Here is a 9804-nt window from a genome sequence, read left to right as displayed (position 1 = left end):
CGATATTTCGTGAGGGATCCGAGCTGGAAAGCGCGCGTCGGGTGGAACGCGGAGGCGGAGCGAGCCCGACCCGTACCGAAGTCACAGATGCACGCACACGCGCCCCGCGATTCAGAGACTCGACGGAGAGCTCGGCCCCCGCGATTCATTCTCCTCCCCCGCAGCGTTGCTTTTTTAATTAAATCGGTCATGAAAACCGACGACGTACGAGGAAATCGCGACGAATGAGCTCCAAATCGGCTCGCGAGCGTTATATTTTCTGGCGATTCGGACTAGAAACGTCGAGGGCTCGATGCAACCTGCTTAAAAATTTTCGAGGGTTTGCCTGCTTGCGACAACGTCATGGTCAGGTTAGAGAATGGGTAAAACCTTCGTTAGATGTTGCTTGACGTCGTTTTTATCATGTTTTCCAGAATAACTTTGAAATCAGGGAAACCTGAAATGGTTTGGATCGGGTTTGCCTGAGGAAGGCTTTAAATACTTCAATAAAGCCCTGCTTCGATCAGCCCCGATTGCATAATAGAGTGCCTGATCAGAGCTTAGTTCGATGGACCCTCCCGAGAGGCTTGCTTCATGATTTGTAGTTTTCTTCATTCGACTGCAATGTTTTCGGAGAGAATGAATCTGTAGTTTGATCTAAATAAAAGAATTTTGCTCATTCGATCATTTTTAAATGTTTTATTGGCACCCCGTAATGCCACATTTTCGTTGTTCCAATGACTTTTTTTTCTTTATTTTATTTTTATTATTTATTTATTTTATTTTATTTATTTTTTTTTATTTTGTTTCATTGTTATACATTTTATACGTAGAATTATTAGTGGTTATCGTGTAGTTTCAGAATGTTTCTAGTCGAGTGTGGAGCGAGTTGTTTTGAATAAAAAAAAAAAAAAAAGAAAAGGGTTTTGTTTTAAAAGAAAAGAAGTTGAATGTGTCAGCTTGAATGACGAAAAGACGTATCGATTGAAGTTGTGTTCTGATTCTTTTATATTTGAAGTTAATAAATAATTATTCATTGTTTTATCATTATTTCCCTTCTTTCTCTTAATTCAATAATATATTAAAATAATAAAAAAATCTATGTAAATGTTATATAATTGAAAAGGACTTCGTTGAACAGCATTTCAACGAGTGGAACTAAATTTGCATCACAGTAAACAATATAATTTTGCTATTTCAAGTAACTTTTTGTTTCGAACTGAAGCAACGGTGTACCATTTATTCGCAGAATTTGCAAATGATTTTCTTTAATTTCAGAAATATCAAGTTCAAAGTATCGAACTCAATAATTTAGTTGAACGAAACAAAAATTGTTTCGGCCAAGAAAATTTTCTTCGCAGTGCTTAATTACTGGATTAAGTTCGGTCGGTCGGTTTCCAGAATGAATTTACCAAAATCCTCGCCTTTCGCAACGCCATTCCGGGCTGTTTTGTCGATTTTTCCACGAGGTTTTTTCGCTGCGTGATATTCGAATGGAAACTCAGATCGATTTTCGTTTCTCCAGACATTTTTTTCGATCGTGGAAATTTACCAACTGCGGCTCAATCGGAAGCATTCCAATGAAAATTTGGAAAAAAAAGAGCACACGAAATCTCGTTCGCGCCGATCAGCAACGCAGAAATGTTTGGCGTCACGAAGCGCAGCGTTCTCCAAAATGGCGGCCGCGCCACGCGTGCTCGACGAAGAGGCCCGAGCCTCGACTCCCTTAATCGCAGAACTGCGATACGTCGATCCTACGTCCGATGCCAGTAACTGGGGCACGCTTTTTCGAAGGCGACTCTTTCCCTCGACGAAGCAAAATTCGCTGATTCGCAGTAATTCTTCCTGCTGACGATCGTGCACGAAGTGGCACGTCGCAAAACATAATCGACCTCGATACGACAATGCAATGGGAAAATGTAACGAGCGAATTACAGCACGAACGGAAAATTTCTCAATCGAACACGTGTGAGAATAAGAAACGCGGCGAGCGTGTTTGTCATTGCATAATTAGAGTGAAACGTGGGTTTAAATTCGTGCGAACACGAATTATAATCTATACGAGAAAGTTGAGAAAGATCATGGGCTACTTGCGATTCAAAAAAGCAACTGAACTCTTTTGCTCTTTTCATGATCAGAAAAACGACTAAAATTTATTTTCACAATTATTAAAATTATGCGTAACTTATTTGTTGAGATTTTGTGCGATTGCCCGATTTATGCACCATTAAGACAAAAATATCTTCCTATTGCACATCCAATAATAGCATTGGATAACCTTGATGAATCTTCGACGAAAAATCTTGCATTTTTTATACTCCAAGTTTGTAAAATTCGCGCTTTTATGATAGGAAACGGATAAACCAAAATACGGAGCTAGTCATACCGATGACATGTGAAATTTAAAACTACGATGTATGTAAAATTACATAAACATGCGTTTAATCATAAATAAAGAAATAGTAATCAGAGGTATAAGCTCTAGATAATATGCAAATGTACGAATTAGAGATAAGTTTTTGTTAAAATAGCGCTGTATCGGACGCACAATTAGATGTTTAAGCACACCGTGATACGGAAATCCTTAGGATCCCAAATATTTTGGTAAGCATAATGTAAAACTACTTAAGGAGTTTCGGTACAAAAGTCAAAATATTAATAAATTGATCAAATTTGGTGATAATGTTCTTCAACATCAAGTGCGAAAACACAAATTTTTTCAAAATTTTCTTCTACTTAGTTATCGAGTAATTACGCATTAAATCAGATTTCTTATGCCCGGAATGTATACCTGTATATATGGAAACGCTATGCTTATACACGTGAACTTTAGTGATCAATTACTCGATAACTGTGTAGAAGAAAAATCTTAAAAAATTTGTATTGTCAAATTTGGCACTAAAGAATATGTTCACCAAATTTTATAAAATTCTAAACTTTTTGAAATTTTTTATGCTTTTAGCATGGTTTAGCATGGCAACATTGTATCGCCTGTACCGAAACTCCTTAAACGTTCTCCTTTGTAAAAGGCGCAAGCCTATGTACAAATAAATACTACTACTACTTCTACTACTTATTTGTTGAGATTCATAAATTTTAATATTATGATAGCTCTTTAAATACTTTCGTAGCAAAATCGTCAAGCTAAATGTGACAACAAAATGTGTTTGTGTCGTTATTACTCATCGTCAACCTCAAATAAGTGTTTTTATTTATTTTTCTCGTTTTTGGCCTCTTTAAAGTTGGGAGGATAAAAAATGTGATTTTCGTTAATTGTTTTCTCGACAACTAGACGGTAGATTCTATAATAATTCTAAGAATAGATGCACGATGTATATTTCTAGCACACTTTTAAATTTCAACTCTCAAAACTGGGATTTTCGATTTCCATTAGATTCCATGTTCCTTAAAAAATTATTGAAAAAAGTGAAAATCAAATGAATCGAAGAAAAAAAATATTTCACAATGCTCGTTTATAGCAATATTGAAGTTAACTAAAAGAAGAGCATAAAATACTCTTTGGAGTGGAGAGCTTCGAAATCATAATGAACGGTGCTTTGTCAAATGACAATGAGAAAATATTCTGGAGAAACAGATTTCACGTGGTTCTACGAGTGAAGAGTATGCGGTCTTACAAGAATTGGTTTTAGATAAATCATCATGCAGTGGAGTTAATTACATATTTGACTTCGACAACGCTGAGATTTTTAGTCACTTGCATTTCTCTTCCAATAAAATCAATTGCTATTGAACCAACAATGTTTGTTTGTTTTTTTTTTTTTTTTCCAGTGTATAATCTTGAACCGGGTCCTCGAGAACGGAAACTCCCTCCGGAACGGTTCGTGAGCATCTACGAGAACAGCAATCGAGTTGGAAGTGTGAGGCTAATTGTGCGACACTTTTATCTTGATCCAGTTTCGAGATTTTCGCGAGGAGAATTAATTCATCAGCAAATTGACATTGGCAAGAGCGATCTCCAGACGCGAATGCATGTGCACCGAGTGGAAGGTAGGAACGGGAAGGTTCGCCATGATGGGGCGTCGTCGGAGCTCTCCCTCCTCGCTCAACGATTGGACGAATTGTAACGCTTCTCAGGGGATATTGGCTCGGTCCGGGTTTGCTCCAACCCAACGAGAGTTTCTCAGCTCGCGTCGAAATGCTCCTCCGTCACGCTTTGGTTGTGTTGCTCGCGCATTTGAGTCGACAGGAAACTGTGGGCTTTCGGAGCGCGGCGCGAGGCTGCGAGGATGTTTGGGGAAAACGGATGCACTGAGAAACGAATTTGATCGCGAGGTCGTTGCAAAATGGTTTTTTGTGGCTTGAACTTTCAGCGAAGATGTGCGTCAGGCTCTGGGAGTCGAGAAAAATTCGGCGAAATTTGCGGTTTTTGCGAAAATCTTGGAACACGCTCGCTCAAACTCTTCCGCGTTCTGCACATGAGAATTGGGGGAATAATGGTTTAATGGGGAAGAGAACTTTCGAGCGTATCGAGGGCGAGTTGATTTCGAGAAAACAGTCACGAACTTGTGGCTCATCGACGAAAATGCATGCACTTCACCAAACTCTCAATCGCTCGATGTGGGCCGAACGAGCCGCGATTGCGTGAAACGCAATCGTTGCGGATTCAGCAAAATCCTTGGAGAAATGCACTCGTGCAGAATCGAAAACGGCGCTTCGGAAATCCGGAGAACTCGAGCACGCTCCTTTATTTATACTCAGTTGTGGGGCTTTACTATTTTTTTTACACTTTTCTACTCAACATGAAATTTGACATTTTTCAAAAGTTTTCACCGCTTTTTTCATCAACCGGTTGTTTTTGATTGCTCATCGTTCGAAGTGGATTCAATTGGAACACAAGACTCGACATCGTTTGAATAAAATGGAAATTCGTGCGTCCTCCATTAACCTTTAAACTGAATTTCTTATTTTTTAATTATTTTTATTAATAATAATTAATTATATATATAAAATAAAATAATAAAATTAATAATAATTAAAATAAATGCCCGAGGGATCGTATTTTATGGGTGTCTAAACTAGATCGATTTTTACTTCCCAATTAAAGATATAATCACTTTAAGATAATGTCAGGGTTACCAATTCGAAATTGTAAATACATTTTTTCAAATGATCCTTTGGCGAATGAAATTACAAGCCATTTATTAATTGGGAAATGGATGAAGAAAAAAGTGTTAAGGAGTTTCGGTACAAAAGTCTAAATATTAAGAAATTGATCAAACTAGGTGATAATGTTTTTCAACATCAAGTGCAAAAACACAATTTTTTTCCAAATTTTCTTCTACTTAGTTATCGAGTAATTACGCATTAAAGCAGATTTCTTATGCCCGGAATGTATACCTATATATATGAAAACGCTATGCTTATACACGTGAACTTTAGTGATCAATTACTCGATAACTGTGTAGAAGAAAAATCTTAAAAAATTTGTATTGCCAAATTTGGCACTAAAGAATATGTTCACCAAATTTTATAAAATTCTAAACTTTTTGAAATTTTTTATGTTTTTAGCATGGTTTAGCATGGCAACATTGTATTGCCTGTACCGAAACTCCTTAATAAAAAGACAGAAGGCTGTGACAGGAGTGGGCCAAGCCAAGAAGAAACGAAATGCCGAAATAAGGAAATGGGAGGTCATACGAGTGCTGCTCGTTACCAATTTCGTTAAATCTTTAACGTAATAAATTTTTATTACTATCAAGACAATCGTCTCGAATTTTTTCGCAGACCATCGTTCTATACTTCATTATTGTTGTGTACTTTTTAATAAACTTCGTAAGAAGCGTGCATTCGTTGTATGGAAAGATAAACGATTTTTTACGCATAGTCCCTGTGTGTTTTTCTTCATATTTAAGGCCTTAGGCCACTCTAGAGGCCGAAAAAAATAGGCATTTTGGGAATTTTTTTCAGAAATACTACAAATTAAATCGAGATAACAGAAAGGTGATTTTATTATTCATATCAGTAACTGCTTACAATAATTTTTTTGAAACGATTTAGTGCAAAATGGCGGCTGTGCAGCGTTTTTGCGATGGCTCAACTTTTCAAGTTGGCCGGACTCATAACTCAGGCGATTTTCAACCGATTAACTTGAAATTTTGAAAATATCTTGAAAAATACATTGTCTATGGAAGTACGTAGGATTTTTGCGATATATTGATTTTTGGCCAAATGGCGCCCTTCTAAAGTGGAAAGTGAAGATCTTGAGAAACTTGAGAACTGAAGAATTGTCTGATAATTGTTAATAACGAATGAACTACGCAATATAAAAAAAAAAATCCTACGTACTTCGATAGATAATGTATTTTTCAAGATATTTTCAAAATTTCAAGTTAATCGGTTGAAAATTGCCTGAGTTATGAGTCCGGCCAACTTGAAAAGTTGAGCCATCGCAAAAACGCTGCACAGCCGCCATTTTGCACTAAATCGTTTCAAAAAAAATTATTGTAAGCAGTCACTGATATGAATAATAAAATCACGTTTCTGTTATCTCGATTTAATTTGTAGTATTTCTGAAAAAAAATTCCCAAAAAGCCTATTTTTTTCGGCCTCTAGAGTGGCCTAAGGCCTTAAGCACGTTTGTCTCAATAGCCAATAGACGAACCCCTTAAAATTTGATATCGTGTCAGTCGTCGACCAGCCATTTAAAGTTTATGTAAATTTCAAGACTTTAAGAAAATTCTTTCGTGTATGAACTACCTTAAACGAATGAAAAAATTTGAAAACAATCAGAAATCAACGGACCCAATAAGACAGATAAGTTTTTCAATTTACGAAGAATAAAAGTGCTTTGAATGAAAAATTTTATTTTTTATTCGTCTCTGTTCTAACCAATTTTCGTCCATGCGTTTATCAAAGCATAGGAAAACAGAGAAAATCTGGTGTGGCACGACCAGATTTTAGAGCTATTTTCCCATGGAATTGTATCCGATATTTCGCAAATTCTATGCTCTTTCATTCGTTGACGCAGGAGGCCAATTGAGCCTTCAAAGCGACCAGGAAATCCAGAGAGTTTAATCAAGAAAAAGTAAATAATTTTTTTAAAGATAATACCAATAAAAAATAGAAAAACGAGTGGGAGAGAAAAAAGAGACATCGATTGATTGATTACAACCAGGCTAAACTGGAACAATACAAAAACCAGAAATCTGGCCCTATTCATTTAACAAAAGCAAGCTAAGATCAGACAACGAACAAAACACGTAAAAAATAAAAACAAAAGTAAACAAATACAAAATGAAATGGTGAAATAATGATAAAAACAGAAATAAAAATAATCATTTTCGTAGTACGCATAATAAGCATCGTTTGATAAGAATAACAGTTGAATTAAGCGTCAAGCGAGATTCTGAGGGCGAGGAAATAAGGTTGCTAAGCAACGATAAAAACAGAACGTTCGAGTGAAATCAAAGTATGTCCGAGAGCGGATCGAACAGCCATCGAGGTCACTATGCTTCGTAAAGAAATAAAATGTTTAATTGTTTACTAAATTCTAATTTAATAAACGTCATCATAATATTTTCAAAATTGTTCCATTTATAAAACTGAAAAAAAAAAAAAAAAAAAAAACAGTTGAATAAATTGCGTAATTGTGATATTTATTTCTTTGCCATTCTCCTACACATAATAAAATAAAAACAATGAAAATAAATGTGAGGGCACGTGAAGAAATAAGACAATTTCAAAATCAGGCTCAAGAAACGGTAGAGTGTGCAAAAAAACGTTAAAAAAAGCTTAAAAAATGCAGCTAATGAGATAACGCGAGAAATTAGGAGCAGAAGTAAGCTTAGAGTAAAATAGCGAGAGTGGAGGGGGGGAAGGATTATTAATCGGTGAGTCCAAACCGGATATTTTTCAACACGGCGTTAAAACCGCGATGGCGAAGCTCGACGATATAATGTTGATAAAAGAAGGAGTTATGGACGACTAATGTTGGCTTTACATGACTCCGGCCATTGTTGGCCACGCACAATGAGCCTTGTTTAACAACAATGAACGAGCGATTGTTCAATTGTTTCCATTACGATCGCTTTTAACGTTCTATCGTCGATACTATAACGCGCTTGTACGATTATATTTAACCACCATCGTCTCGTTTTTTCTTCATATCCGTCTCTAAGTTTTGCCCTCTACATCGCCATTTCTTATCCGTTAAGGTCGATCCCCCGCGACAGCCCCAACCAAAAGTTTGTACCGTCTGCATATTAAAAGGATTGATAATTCGTTCGGATCGTAATCAATAACTTTGTAAAGGGCCGCCTACATACGTACTCGGTGCCAACAGATACAGTACAAATATCATTTGCTTTCGTAAAATTTATTCTGAAAGTATTTTTGATCCGACAACGCGAGTAAATTTTTTGACGGAACTATCCGGGCTGCGCTTCAACACACGGAAATGGTTGCCTATACAGACGACATTCGCTTGCTCGCTTCCAAAATATATCGTACGCAGCCTAAACCTTCGTACTTCTCGAGACTATATCTGTCAAACTGGATGGTCAATCACCTTGATTTTTTTTCACAATATCTGTGATATCCTGCTCTAGATCCTCCTCGTTTTTTATAAACTTCCTAATTTTAGTATTAGCGGTAGAATAATTAATAATTGCTGTTTGCCTATGCATGGTCCATACGTTACGTGTTAATTGAGTTAACTTCAATTACATGTATCTCGGGTTCGGGGTGGTGAAACTTGTTAAAATTTTGTAGAGGTGTTGTTCATATGTTAAACAATGCGTATGCCAAATTTAGATAATTTCTTAATTTAAGTGTCTCGTGGAGGAACCACCTTAAAAGTTAAAAGTCATTGATCCTTTGTCCACTTTCTATTGCGCTCGAGAAAATCTTGTGCAACAAATTTAGATAATTTCTTAATTTAAGTGTTTCGTGGAGGAACCACCTTAAAAGTTAAAAGTCATTGATCCATTGTCCACTTTCTATTTCGCTCGAGAAAATCTTGTGCACGGGAGCTCGTGTCGTAATCGGCGTTGAAGTATTTGGGGAGATTGAAGCATGCCAGAAATTTCGAGAAAAACAAGTTTTTGTTTATAATTACTTCAATATTTTCTCACCCGTCCTTCATATTTTGCTGCAACTTCGGAGAGCGAGTTGCGTCCATCGGAAAACGTAGGCTCCCCTTTCAAAAAGCGCTCCAGCTTTGCCGTTGTGAAAGTAACGCATATTTATCGAGGAAAAATCATAAATTTCGAACTTTATAAGTATTGAATGGACTTTACGAAGCTGCAAAAATGTTCTTCAGATTTTTTCCATCACTTATGAAAGTTTGTGCGAGAACTGTTTTCGTTTAAGTCTGCGCGCATGCAAATTTAATATACAAAGACGGGAAAGCCCCTGAAAACCGTAAGAGACCGTGTCAAATTGGAGAATCCGCGTTTCAATTTTTTTCTCACGATCAAAGTTGTTCCTCGGGCCTGAAAATTTCGACAGCCCATTTTTTTATTATTCATTACTGTGCGTTGAAATTTTGAAATCGAAATCTTTTCGTTATTCAATTACGACCTGAACTTCCTTAATTCCGATCGATATTTTCATTCCTTCTATAACCGCGTGATCAGTCAATTATAATATTTTATCAATTTTTTTCAACCGCTCGTGAGGGCGAAGCGAGACTGCAGAAGCGATTACCACGCTGGCTAGTCTCGTGTGTCCCGCGAGTGACGTGTGCCCAGCACCCGCAAGTTTCGTGTTCTCGAAAGTCAATGGGGCACGACCGGGGTGGGGGCCTGTTCCCCGACCCGCATTAAGGAGCGAAAAAAATTACAAAAAATCTCGTAAATTAGGGCC

This window comes from Venturia canescens, chromosome 1, assembly GCF_019457755.1.
Source record: "Venturia canescens isolate UGA chromosome 1, ASM1945775v1, whole genome shotgun sequence".
NCBI classification, from domain to species: domain Eukaryota; kingdom Metazoa; phylum Arthropoda; class Insecta; order Hymenoptera; family Ichneumonidae; genus Venturia; species Venturia canescens.
This window is presented reverse-complemented; position numbering follows the sequence as displayed.